Source organism: Neofelis nebulosa, chromosome 1 (assembly GCF_028018385.1).
Source record: "Neofelis nebulosa isolate mNeoNeb1 chromosome 1, mNeoNeb1.pri, whole genome shotgun sequence".
Taxonomy (NCBI): Eukaryota; Metazoa; Chordata; class Mammalia; order Carnivora; family Felidae; genus Neofelis; species Neofelis nebulosa.
The window spans coordinates 64,474,542-64,488,030 of NC_080782.1; the positions used below are offsets into that span (position 1 = coordinate 64,474,542).

Sequence of the window (13,489 nt, forward strand, 5' to 3'; positions counted from 1 at the left end):
GTGGTCAGCACAGGGACAGATAACAGGCTCTGGCTGCCCTCTCGGCCCAGGAGGTGGGCAGCTTGGGGATTTCTGGGAAGGACGGCTTCTGGGGTCCCGACGGACAGAACGGGGAAAGGGGTGGGGGATCTAGATTTGCCCCGCGCTCACTGCACACCGGAGATGCTTTCACGGCCCAGAGCAGGCTGATGGAGGGAGGGCTGGGCCGTGGCTACGAAGCATCATCGATCTGCCTGCGTGTGCACAAGATGAAGGAAGTGTCCATGAAAGCCGAGAGACTGGAAAGATCTTTGAGCCGGGCCCTGGGAGATGACAGGAAATGCAATCCGTTGGGCAGCCAGAAAGGTGACGCAGAGGGGAGGCTCTGCAGCGTGCAGGGTGCAGGGGCCTGTCCGAGGTAGCTGGTCGCCCGCGCGCCAGGAGGATCGGGGGCGGGGGGGGGGGGGGGTTCCCGCGTCTGCGGGGTGCGGGAAGGGGGTTTCACCCCGGACAAAGGCGGTCCCCGGGCGGCTGCCAGCGCGCGCTGCCCCCTGGTGGCGAGTCGCTCCTCTGCAGCCAGCAAGCGAGCCGTCCCTTTGTTTTCCTGCTGCGGCTCCTGCCAGGGTTTGCTGGGAATTCTGGAAGGTCGGTCCCCCCGCCCCCCCACCCCCACCCCCCGCTCCCCTGGGCAAGCGCCACCGCCGAGCACGATGCCAGGGCGGTGCAGGGGAGCCAGGACCGAATCCCCGCGCTGCCGCGCGCTGGCTACAGGCTGGCTCAGCCCGCTTAAAGCGTCAGTTTCCCCCCCCCCCCCCCATATAAAATGGGGGCAAGGAGCCACCCAACTCCCGGGATAGTGGGGGAACTGGTTGTGGTCCCTCAGTTGTAGCGTCAGATGCTGCCGATTGAGGTCTTCCTGCCTCAAGCGCCCCCTACCCCCCTTCTGCAATGAGGGTTTGTCTTGGCCTGACCAAATCTGCCACCTTCCCTCTTCCCTCTTGAACCTGATCATTTTCTGTCCCACCAGATTGTGGGGGGGAGGGGGGGGGAGAAAGAGTGAAAAAGAGAGACAGAATGAGTTAGTTCGCTGTGGCTGAGGCAACCAGTACCACAGGGGCTGGGGGCTTAAACAATAGGACTGGATCTTTTCGTCGTTCTGAAGGCTGGAAGTCCAACGTCAAGGTGTCCTATTCTGGGGCCTCTCTCCTTGGCTTGTACCCGGTTACCCATCTTCTTCCTGTGTCTTCACATGACCTTCCTCTGTGTATCTGCGTGGTAGTTTCTTCTTATAAGGACACCTGTCACGTTGGACAGTGGCCCAACCCAATGACCTTGTTGTAACATAATTGCCTCTTTAAAGCGCCCATCTCCAAATGCAGTCACGTTCTGAGGGACCAAAGGTTAGGACCTCAGCACATGAAATTTTGGGGGACACAACTCATCCCATACCGGGAAGCATGAGGGGGTGGGGTTGGGCGGGAGAGAAAGAAAAACAGTGTTGCCCTCTATTTCCTTTTGCTTTCTCTTACTGGTGTTTATATGAAGTAGTGACTGACCATAGATGGGATCTTACGGATCAGAAATGAGCTGCAGAGGTGACTACCAGTGTTTAATAGTAGGGCAATTTCACATGAAAAGTCGGATTTCTATTTCCTCTGGAACACGGTGCCCCGAACTCGCATTCTGACTGTCTGCGTGGAGCCCCTTTTCCTCAGGGCTTTTCAGTTCCCCGCGCTGCCCACCTGTCTACCCTGTTCATGATCTTGAAGGGGCAGCTTTGTCAGGGGAGCATCGGCAGGCACCTGACTGAGCCCGCTGTGGCTGTCTGAGGAAGGGCGTGCTAGACTGAGAGAACAGAATATGCAAAGCGTTTGAAGAGTGGGTAAGAGGGAGCCACTGGAGAGCTCTGAGCAGAGCTCAGACCAGACAACTCTGCTCCCCTAGAGGCAGCTCAGGGGGCCCAGGCCTGGGGATGATGTGGCTCACGGATGGGGGTCATCATCCCGGGTGAGCCGCGCTCAGGCTGGGCTGCATTTGCTGACTGACCAGATGTGGGGCAGGAGAGAGTCAAGCATGAGACAAGGTTTGGGCCCAACCGCTTGCAAGGCTGGAGATGGGGGTCTACAGGAGGTTGGGGTTGCTCTTTCGCACTGCCAGCCTGTGTGTCGGGCACTGGCGTCTCTGTCCTGTTCTGTCCTCCGGGCAGCACTGCAGGCGGGGGTCCCGAACACCCGTCTATTACGAGGCAGGGCAGAGGAGAGGCGATCGTCAGCTTGGAACGGGAGCCGTGAGCTGAGCGGTGAAGACGGGCAATGAGAAAGTCAGCGTGGACTCTTCCCCCGGTGCTCACGGGCTCCAGGCACTCTGCAAAGTGCTCCCGTTACAGATCCCCAGTCAGGTCCCCCACCGCCGCGATGTGGGGGGCCCGGCACCGTCCACGGCTTGCAGAGGAGAAAGCCGAGCGAAGAAATGGGCGTGGCCGCCTGACGGCGACCCTCCGAGCTGGGGGGGGCGGGGGTCTCTCCCGGTGCGCAGCGTTGGACACCCAGACTTTCGCTCGGCACAGCGGCTGCCTAAGTCTGGGTGAGGCTCAGAAAAGCTATCGTCCCAACGAGCCAGCTGTTGTCGGCATGGGGCCGTGCTTGTCGCGCGCTGAGCTGCTGCAGGTTGACAGCCATCCCCCCCTCAGCCCCTCTGCCGCCTGCCTCTGCTGCTCGGTCACTTGCCCCGCAAACGACGACCCACCCCCCTCCCCGTGTGTGCGCATGTGCGTGCATGTGAGTACCTAAGGGGAAGGATGGAGGGAGGGGGGGTGCTGAAAGGCACCTCACCTACCCTCCAAGTGCCAGACCCGCAGACCCTGCCAGGGAGCAAGGCTTGTGCCAAGGGCAAGACATTCAGACTGCAAGCCCGTTAGGGCCACCCCTGGGGGGGTTACTGGAGCCCGGCTGCCGGGCCGGGCCTACACTTGGAGCCCAACAAACCGAGTGGCATAACGGCACGAATGCGTGGCTTCTTTGTTTTGAAGCCTGTGCGCTCGCTGTCACCGAATCTCTCCGGGAGTCTGTGATGGCAAGTCTCGCTTTCCAGGGAAGCGGCTGGGACGGAGAGCAGGGGGTGCTGAGCGCCGGGTAGCCCACCCAGGTGGGGGTGGAGGGGGATGGAAGGGTGGGGGGGGGCTCAGGCACCAGACCCAGAGCTGCAGACCCCCCCACCCCCCATCACCCCTGCTGAGCTGAGTCCGGGAGGAGAGCCCCGCGGTGGCACCTAGACCAGATTCAAGTCCCTGCTTGTCCCCGCTCACTGTGTGGCCTGGGGACAGTCACTTCCTTTCTATGCCCCTTGGGTCTCCTACTCCGTCATACGGAAGATAATAGCACATCCGTCAGAGGGCGAGCTGGAGAACGGGAGGGATCATCGCGGCCCTGGGCAAACAGCCATAAAGACGGCGGCTGACATTTTGCTGAGGGCTCACCGCGTGCCAGGCACCCTTCTAAGCTTGTTGAATCACAACACCCTCTGAAGTCAATGCTAAAACCTCCCTGCTTTACAGATGAGGAAACGGGAGGCCCAGGGGAGTGCGGTGACTTGTCCCATATGGCCTGTAAGTTGAGTTGCAGGACACTAAGGTTTGAGTCCTCCCGCCCTCTTTTCTCCTCCACCCCCCAGGGGAGGGCCCCGGGGTGGGGACAAGGGTGGTGGTGGTGGGGGGGGGGGGGGGGTCCCTGAGGGCCCAGGACCTGCTGGCTTCTGGCCGAGGCTGGGAACCCCTTTCAAGCTCTTCCAGGTGGTGTGGTAACACTGCCCTCCAGTGGTGAGGATGCAGCATAGCCTCTCCTGCACTCTTAGGGCGCACAGCCCTCAGAACCCTCTGGAAAGGATGGTGTTCCGTGAGAGGAAGCCCAGAGTCCTGGATAATGGGAGCTGAGAGATCTCGCGGGTGCTACAAAATTAATCCGTGTCCATGCATTTCTTGGTGTAGGGAATAAGCGCGTCTTTGAGTAAGGGCTTCCGGACGCAAGGCCTGCACCCCTCCCCCCACCCCTCCTTTCAGCCCCTTATGGCCATAACATATTGATACTCGTTTAATAACTGGCTGCTATGGGGGTAAAACCTGAATGTCCAGCATTTTCTGGTTTCCGTGCTACAAATGCTCCCAATATGGCCTTCCCCGAGTGGCAAACTCTCAGAGGAGTCCCCTGCTCTTCAGGAATGAGCAGGTCTTAGCTTCTCAACTATTCCTCTGTGCTCATACATACGTTCCCATCTGTTGGGGCTTTTGTTCGCCATAAAATGAGAAGGTGCCTCACACATTTCTCTTCAATCTGCTAGTTTTGCAGAAGGATTAGGGCCATCTCTCCGGTTGGTGTAGGTAGGTCTGTCTCCTGCTCTGTAACAGGTGCAGAGTGAGCCATTGGAGGGATTGCTTGGATTTCTTTACCCAGCCCACCCAGGACCATCCAGGTGCATGCTGGGAGAATCCCTCCTCCTCTGTCTCCACAGTCAGTGTTGAAATATGAATTTTTACAGTTGTATTTTTATAATCCAGAGGATAGATTTTCGAGAGTGGGATTTCTGGGTCCAAAGGTAAGTGTGTACGAACCTATAATCAACACCTCCAAAATGGTCGTAGCCGTTAACGCCCCCACGCCTGCTGTATGAGAATGATTATTGCCCCACATCAGAATCGGATTCATCATTTTTTTTTTAAGTTTATTCATTTTTTTTGAGAGAGAGAGAGAGAGCGAGCAGGGGAGAGGCATAGAGAGAGGGAAAGAGAGTCTCAAGCAGGCTCCTCACTGTCAGCGCAGAGCCCTACTCAGAGCTGGAACTCATGAACGCTGAGATCATGACCTGAGCCGAAATCAGGAGTCAGATGCTTAACTGACTGAGCTGCCCAGGTACCCCACCAAGATCGCATTTCATTTCACACTTCCCTTGCATTTGTGTATCCTTTGCTCCTTTCTAGAGTGCATTGGTTGTCTTTTATCAATGTATAGGAGGTCTCCATATATGGGGGAAAATTGACTCTCTGCTTATCATAGATGCGATGTTTTCCCCAAACTGTCTGACTTTACACTCCACAAAATTAAGTGCCTTGTGAAGTCAGCTCTGTTTCTCCGACCCGGTAAGGCACCTGGGTTTCCTGACTTGTTTAAGAAGTTCATCTCCATCCAAAGTCGTTTTCCTAAACCGTCATCTACTATTGTCGTTTTGTATTTTACATTTAGACTCTGAATGCACTTTGAACCTTTTCAAAAAATTTAGTGTGATTAATGCAGTCTAGTTTTTGTTTTCTCCCAGAGGTAAAGTACCATTGACTTCTCATGGAAATGAAATCTCACCACGTTGAAGAGTAACTTTCTGTGTCAACTTGGGGTATGTTTCTAAACACAGTCTCCTGCATCATCGTTCTCTTGTTGGCCATCATCCTATTGTAGCTTTGTTGTCTATTGTGGTGTTGTTGTTGTTATTGTTTTTCCTGTGGTCAGACCATACTATTTTCATTATGCTGACTTTAGAATGAGTTTAAATATTTTCTGTTTTCAAGAATATTTTGCCGTTTTTGACACTTACTCTTCCACAAGAACTTTAAAATAATTTTGTCCTGGGGCGCCTGGGTGGCTCAGTCGGTTGAGTGTCCGACTTCGGCTCAGGTCATGATCTCACGACTTGTGGGTTCGAGCCCCGCGTCGGGCTCTGTGCTGACGTCTCGGAGCCAGGAGCCTGCTTCAGATTCTGTGTCTCCCTCTCTCTCTGCCCCTAACCCACTCACATTCTGTCTCTGTCTCTCTCAAAAATAAATAAACATTAAAACAAATTAAAAAAGAAATAAAATAATTTTGTCCTTCTCAAAAAAAAAAATGAGATCTTAACCGGAATTAATTAAATGGTAAGAATTCACATTTTACTGGTATTTCATCTTCCTATTGAAGAACCTAAAATTTCTTCCTGCTGACTGTCCTGTTTTAGGTCTTCAATGAGACTGTGTGGCTGAATTAACAGAGGTGTTATATCTTTTGTGTTGACGGTGGCCAGGTATTTTATAATTTGTCTTTAAGTAATGTCATTCAAAAAAAATTTTTTTTGCTTCTAAATGGTTAGCGTGAATGCCTAGAAAGGCTATTGATTTCATGAATATCTTAATATGCTCTTAATATCTTAATATCTTAATATGCTCTTAAGCAGAGCATAACTGGGGAGATGGTTGCTTCCCAGACCTGAGCTCAAGTCAGTAAGGGGAACGCTGAGCTTCAACCGGACCCAGCTGGTGAAGGGGAGGGGCGATTACAGGCAGGTTCTAGCAGCTTCTCCAGCAGAGGCAGCCCCTTACTCCCGCCAGGCCTGCCTTGTAAGCTCCCAGCAGGGCCTATGAGGAAAGCCGCCATGATTCACGTCCTCACTACAGTTGGTCCTTGAACAACACAGAGGTTGGGGTCGCTGACTCTGCACATAATCGAAAATCCGCATTTGACTTTTGACTCTCCCCAAACTTAACTACGAATAGCTTACCATTGACCAAAACCCCTACCCATAACATAAAAAGGCAATTAACACGTGTTTAGTGTGTTAGATATGTTATCTAGTGTATTCTTACAATACAGTAAGTGAGAGGAAAGGAAACCTTATTAAGAAAATCATAAGGAATGGGGCGCCTGGGTGGCGCAGTCGGTTGAGCGTCCGACTTCAGCCAGGTCACGATCTCGCGGTCCGTGAGTTCGAGCCCCGCGTCAGGCTCTGGGCTGATGGCTCGGAGCCTGGAGCCTGTTTCCGATTCTGTGTCTCCCTCTCTCTCTGCCCCTCCCCCGTTCATGCTCTGTCTCTCTCTGTCCCAAAAATAAATAATAAAAAAAAAAAAAAAAAAAGAAAATCATAAGGAAGAGAAAATACATCCACGGTAAAGTATTTATCGGAAAAATATTCGTGTATAGGCGGACCCACTCTGCTCAAACTCATGTTGTTCAAGGATCAACCGTATCACCTATGAGCTGGGTGCTCCTGGCCGAGGTCTTCCCCTCACTAGGCCTCTGTCTTCTCATCTATACACCAGAGATCATAACCTTGGATCACAGAACATCACCCATCGTAGGAACCCAATACAATTCCCTTTCTCTCTTCTTTGATCAGGCAAAATCTGATCACTCCTTGACACCCAGGCCCGTCCTTCTACAGTTTACCATCTCTGCAAATCAGAGTCCTTGGAGAGTCTACAGAGCCCCCCGTGTTGGAAGGGGAGATGCCGTACCTCTGTGCCAGCTGTGGCCCATCGGGTGGAGGTGTTGTTTTCCCTATGGTTCTGCTTCCCGGGCACCAACCACAGGGTTGCCTTCAGAAACTGAGTGAATATGAGCCAGCCCTGGGAGGTCATCAGAGGTCCACAGTGGGCTCTGACTGACTTCCTGGGGACATCAATGACGTCCCGTTCATACGTAGAGTTTGCAGGTCCCAGACAGGAGGATGGGAGACGGCCTCATGGCTGCATCAGGCTGCTGTTCTTGCCAATCAACATTCCCTGAAATGACTTCTCCCATTGCCCTGTGGGACTCGGAGAAAGCCCGTGGTGGCTCCAGGAGGTGTGGCTTGTCTCCCTGCCTGCTGGAAGAGACTGGAAAGCTCTGGGGGTTGAGGGGTCTGACCGTCATGGCTGCTGCTTCTGCCATTTTCCCTCCATGTGTCCATCCATTCATCCGTTCACTCATGCCCTCACTTGGTCTTTCATCACTAGCCATTCAGGGAACACCCTCAAGTATTCCAGGCTCTGGAAGGAACACAAAGGAATGGAACCTTGGATGGTTCCTCCCACCCATCATTTGTTGGCTGAATGCATGAATGAATCAATGTCAAGACCAAGGGTTCATATTCTCAAGGGAAATACAGTGTCGCTGAGGAAATTGCTGCTATAGAGCAGGCAGCACGTGAACCTGCCAGGTCAAAAGTGGAGACGCTGAAGATAATTTGAGACTGGAGCACTCGGGTGTTGATGGAGGCAGAGCGGTGACAAAATTTCGCCCCTTGACCAAACTCCGTGAAGGCTCCTCAGAGCTGTTTCTCAATGAGGGCTTGCTCTCTCATGTTCACCTCTGCATTGTCCAATTTTTGCAAGAATCCTGCTAAGCCAGTCTGACCAGAATCCCCCACCTTCACTATCCAGTTGGGTCACTCATCCTTCTGCCCACCAGGTGATGTCTGATCACCCTGGCCTGTCTTCAGCAGGAATCCGAAAGGGTCAATTAAGCCAGAATCCCTATGTCAAGAGTCTAGCTCAGCTGCTCTGTGATATTGCCGTCCCGGCATCCATTCTGTTTGGCCAAGCAGCCGGGGGGTCCTTACATTGACACTAGCTTCCCTTGCAAGCTCTGCCCTGGATAGCAGCTGTAAATCACATGCAAATGTACACACTCAACTTGACTTCCCAACAGCCTTTGCGATCAGCAGTCTCCCCACCTCCCCCTGCCTGTGTGCCTTCGGAACCCCTTAGATTAGACCCCTGGGGGGCTCACCACAATGCCGCTCTTTGGGTGTGAATTGACTAATCTGGCCCTAGCCCCGGAACCCATCAAGGCACGTGATGTACCTCCTCCTGGACCTGTGAGTAATAAATTTGTCCACATTAATTTCTCTTGGAGTCTGTTGTTGAATGGCGGTTCACCATCCAGCATCCCATACTCCACTTAACAAGTGTCTCCTTAGCAGTCATAACACTCCCCTGCCCCTTGTGTGTGCTCCTTGTCGTTTTCCAGGCACTGACCTCCACCTGCTCCTTGGCTATGAATTCCCACTTGCCCATGCTGTATTCGGAGTTGAGCTCATCTCTGTCCCCTGCTGTAAGACCCCATTGCAGGGGCGCCTGGGTGGCGCAGTCCGTTAAGCGTCCGACTTCAGCCAGGTCACGATCTCGCGGTCCGTGAGTTCGAGCCCCGCGTCAGGCTCTGGGCTGATGGCTCGGAGCCTGGAGCCTGTTTCCGATTCTGTGTCTCCCTCTCTCTCTGCCCCTCCCCCGTTCATGCTCTGTCTCTCTCTGTCCCAAAAATAAATTAAAAACGTTGAAAAAAAAAAATTTAAAGACCCCATTGCAGCGGTCCCTACATCTACTGACATGGCTCCTCTTGAATAAAGTCGTCCTTACGTCTTCAACAAATGTCATGCACGCGCCTGCAAGATGACAACCCCCCTCCTCCCATGGCCACACTGAGTCTACAAGTGCATAGAGAGCAATCTCCCCTTTAAAACACCTAGGGGCTGGCTGAGTGACAACCAGGCACACATTTGGCAAATGAGAAGAAAGCCACATCAAGACAGGACCCAACCTTGCCATAAACCCTAACCCCAGTGCAGTGACCCATACCCAGGAGGAACTCCAAACCCAGAGCTTCTCCCTGAAGAGCAAAGGGTTCAAGCCCCCACAGTGGGCACCCCAACTTTTAAGACACGCATTTGAGAGAAACCACATAAGTAAGTAACAACAAACGTCATGAATAATTTTTCTTAATCAACGGCACGGGTTTGGGAGTGACAGCTGAGCCTTCAGCCTACAGCAGCCCCTCACTGGTTGCAAGTCATTTCACTTCCCAGAGCCTCCGTTTCATTATCTCTGAAGCGAGGTTAATAAAGCTTTTCTGGGGGCTGAGTGGAAAGGGTTTGGCTCAGGAATGTGTGCAAGTGTATGGGGGGCTGGGTTATCAATGTGCTTCCTCCCCCAAGGCGCATGTTCAGGGCACACGGCTTTCCTCTTGTTAGTCCCAGCCGGGGGGCCTGCTGGGTTCCTTTGCCTTCCTCCTCGGGAAGGCATCTCTTTCTTTCCCTGCAATGCATCATGATGGTAGGACCTTCTCTGCATTTTTATGTGCAGAGAATCCTCTCCTCTCGGCGCTGTAGACACTTTTTCCTGTTTTCCTTTGCTGAGAAGGATTTTTAAAATTTGTATCTATCATTGTTTCTCTTAAATTTTGGAAGGGGTTGAAAGCCTAAATACCATTCCCCACTAACAGAAACCAGAGTCCCTTGGAGTGATGTCCGAATCCAGGTCTGGGACGGGGAATGTGGAAGATGAGTCTAAAATATCTCGTCCTGCCTGAAAGTAAGAAGCTATCAAAGACATCTAGAATGGGAGAGGAGCCAATCTGAAGGACCCCTCTCCTGTCTAAAGGTGGGATGACTTTCATCAGAAAGAATACTGGCTGCGATGGATCCAAATACGGCAAAGGCATAATGATGTTACTACTTACTTTTGGAGGTTGCTAGGGTATCAGTTCATTATTCTGAAAATTGATCGATAAAGGGAAAGAATGAAACGTGTATCTTGGCTTTTCTCTACAGACCATCTTTCAGGATAAGCAAATGGCTGAGGAAGAAATGTTCTTCTCTTTAGTAGGATCAAAACTAGAAAATGCAGGAGGAGCGATGGAGTTGGAAAATGAACTTTTTGCAAATTAAACACTCCGTCTTGGCAACGTTCATTAATGTCCGCTAAAGCTCTCCAGGGATAGATTGATGTGCTCACTTGCACTAGGTGATACAAGTAGGTTGACACTACATTAACTCGTCAGACAATTTAGTATCACCAAAGTGGGGACACCCTGACATGAAATGTCCCCAGACACAGTAGGAAGTACACAGCACCACCACCTATAAAGTACTCTTGCCAAAAAAGTCACTCACCTGGGATTTAATCAAGCTTCTAGAAGTTTCCATGATATGTGTAGGAGAAGGGAACCTGTAAGCTTTCTGGCAGGATGTTAACTAGGACACTTGTTCTTGCTGGTCTCCCCTACGGAACTTCCTAACTGGGCTTCCCATGCCCACGGTCGAGCCCCAGGCCAGTTCAGTCTTCACTTAGCAATCAATAAGATCCTTTAAGCTTTGGTGTGCGAGTTAGAGCAACACTGGCTGCTGTAAGAAATACATTCTACAATTCTATGTGTTCACCCATGGAATTAACTCCACAGAATTCTATTTACGTCTTCCGTCATCGTCCAATGTGGGTGATCCTGGTTGGCAGGAGACTGCCTTCCTTGAGGTAATTCAGGAGACTGAGTGCCTTTCATTTTGTGGTTCACCTTCGTCTAGGGCCTGCCGATCCTCTGCATCCTACGGTGGAAGGAGAAGTGAGCACAGAGGGCACCCTGGTTTCTCAGAGGTTCATCCTAACAACACCAGACATTTCACTGGTGAGAACCAGGCATGGGGCCACCAGTGGGTGCAAGGCAGGCTGGGTAATGTAGTCCCAGGCTGGTCAGCTATCTCCCCAGAAAGGAGGCCACATGTACCACTCCACAGGTGGAAGGCGGCTGCATGTGATAATATGTGTGGGGTTCCTAGAACCATGCCTGGCCCACAGTAAGTGCTTCATAAATGTTATCGCTTATTATTATTTAACGAACACCCACACATTATACTAAAGATTCAAACAAAACCACAATATGCAATAAAAGTAAATTCTCCCTCCCATCCTCCAGCCATTTTTCCAAGGAGATCAGTGTCATCAGCTTCTAGTACATTCTTCTAGCATGTGTAGTGTGCGTATATGCACTCGTACATATAGATATACGGCACATACACGTAACTTTTTCAGGCAAAAATGGTAATCATGCCATATATTCACTCCGTTCCACTTAAGAAGATATCTTAGAGATCATTCTAAACTTGCAAGCTGGACCAGCCCACTCATTTTACCAGCTGTGTTAGTTTTCCGCTGAAGGTTGAGAACATAATTATTGAACCAAGCTTCCACTGACGGGAAGGATGTTCATGCACATTCCATTATTCTTTCCAATCTGGTCAAAGGCGGACAAATTACTAATCTCTATGCTGCCTGAATACAAAAATGAGGCTAGAGGCCCTGATTTAGAGAGGGCGAGGAGTTGCCCCTGGGGGCAGGCCTGGGAGGGGCAAGTGCGTGGTGTAGGCTTGATTCCGAGGTGCAGCTCGGGGAAGGCAGTAAGACATGAATCCATGATTTTTTTTTTTTTTTTTTTTTTACTGATTAAATGAACACTCCTTGCTTCTTCAGCTTTAACGAAGTCATATTTTCTTGGGTGCTGGTTTGGCTCTTCCTCCTGCAATGTGACTGTCCCCCGCAGAACAGCAGCTGGGGAGAGGGAGAGAACGTTTGTAGTGGCCCAGAGCACCAGTGACCTGGCTGGTAGGGAACTTTCCAAACTCCCCCAAATCACAGCCTTCTCTGGGTGCTGCTTAGAAATGACTCATGCCCTCACCCCTTTATTTTCCGCCTCGGGGGTCTCTGCACCCCAGCCTGAGGCCAGCCGGGCTGTCCCTGTCCTTTCCCCACTCATTCCTCAATCATTTCCTGACTACCTGCCGGGCATCAGGCCCTGACCCGGAGGTGCTCAGACAAAGGCCACCGCAGCACAAGAGCCACAACTGGGGCTCAGTGGCCCACACATTCTGAGCTCTAACCTTCTAGGACCGCTCCCACAGCCCGGCCCCAGCCTGGGATGAGTGTACTGTATCTGCTCTTAACCAACAGCTATCATTCTGGTCTTTTCTTCGCAGGTAGAGGTCATCTACTGCTACCGAGGCCGAAAATGCCAGGTACTCATTTCCCCAGCCTCTTTTGACCCAGTTCTGGACAATGAGGGAAAGGTGACTGGCCCGGAAACCACCCCCCACCCCCTTTTTGCCTTTGGACACAGTTTTGTGAGGACGGTGTCAGAAGCAGGCATGAACACCTTGTGACCTGGAGGCGAAGGCTGAAAGGATCTTGAAGAAGCCGACCCAGGCCCTTCTGTCATCAGCTGAATGAGCCAGGCCTGGGCCCTCCTGGCTCCTGAGGGTCCCAAGGCTAAGAGAAGGTTAGGCGTCATGCCCAAGGAATCGCGGCTGCTGGGAGGCTACCAGCCCATCGTGATGACTCTTGGAGGCAGAAGCTCTTTCTCATGTCTTTTCCAGAAGTGATTTCTACTATACCGCAGCTGAAGCTCAGGGTCGTAGAGTCTATGCAAGGTCACTCAACTGAGATGCGGCACAGACATTCCTAATCTAGGGAGGGGGCCTGGGTGAAATTCAGGACACCTCCTTCAATGCAAATTTCAGGTAAACAGTAAGTTTGTGTAAGCGTTAAGTCAGTCCTAGGCAATATTGGGGATATTTTCACACTCACGCTGTGTTGTTAGCGTGGAATTCAATTTTCACTGTGCGTTCTGTGTATTTATTTGCTAAATCTAGCAAACCGTGTAGGCTGGGGGTCTTGCTTTTGTGTCCCCCATTGCAGCACTGCACTGAATCCACGCGGCATGGTGAATTTGTCCCTGCAGAACAAGATTAAAAAAAAAGGGACCATATTGTCAAGACTCTGACTGGGGCATAAGGGAAATGGTGCCCAAAGTGCCTTTCCCCAAGCTATAGAGTGCAGGCCGGTGGCAGCCATACGGAGCCATGCCCGTCTCTACCTGGGACAAGTGCGTTAACCTCTCTGGATCTCACTCTTCCGTAAATTCACAAAAACCTTAGTACTCAAGGGAAAAGGGAAGCACATCTGCAAAACATGGGC

The 13,489-nt window shown here is 51.7% G+C and overlaps 1 long non-coding RNA gene across 1 annotated transcript; it reads left to right on the forward strand.

Annotated features, from left to right (window-relative positions):
* Positions 1-490: 490 nt before the first annotated feature.
* LOC131508674 (uncharacterized) lies at positions 491-13,240 on the forward strand. The gene is made up of 3 exons (XR_009260088.1): positions 491-624; positions 11,047-11,147; positions 12,493-13,240. It is a non-coding gene; the product is annotated as an uncharacterized LOC131508674 (long non-coding RNA).
* The last annotated feature ends 249 nt before the right edge of the window (positions 13,241-13,489 follow it).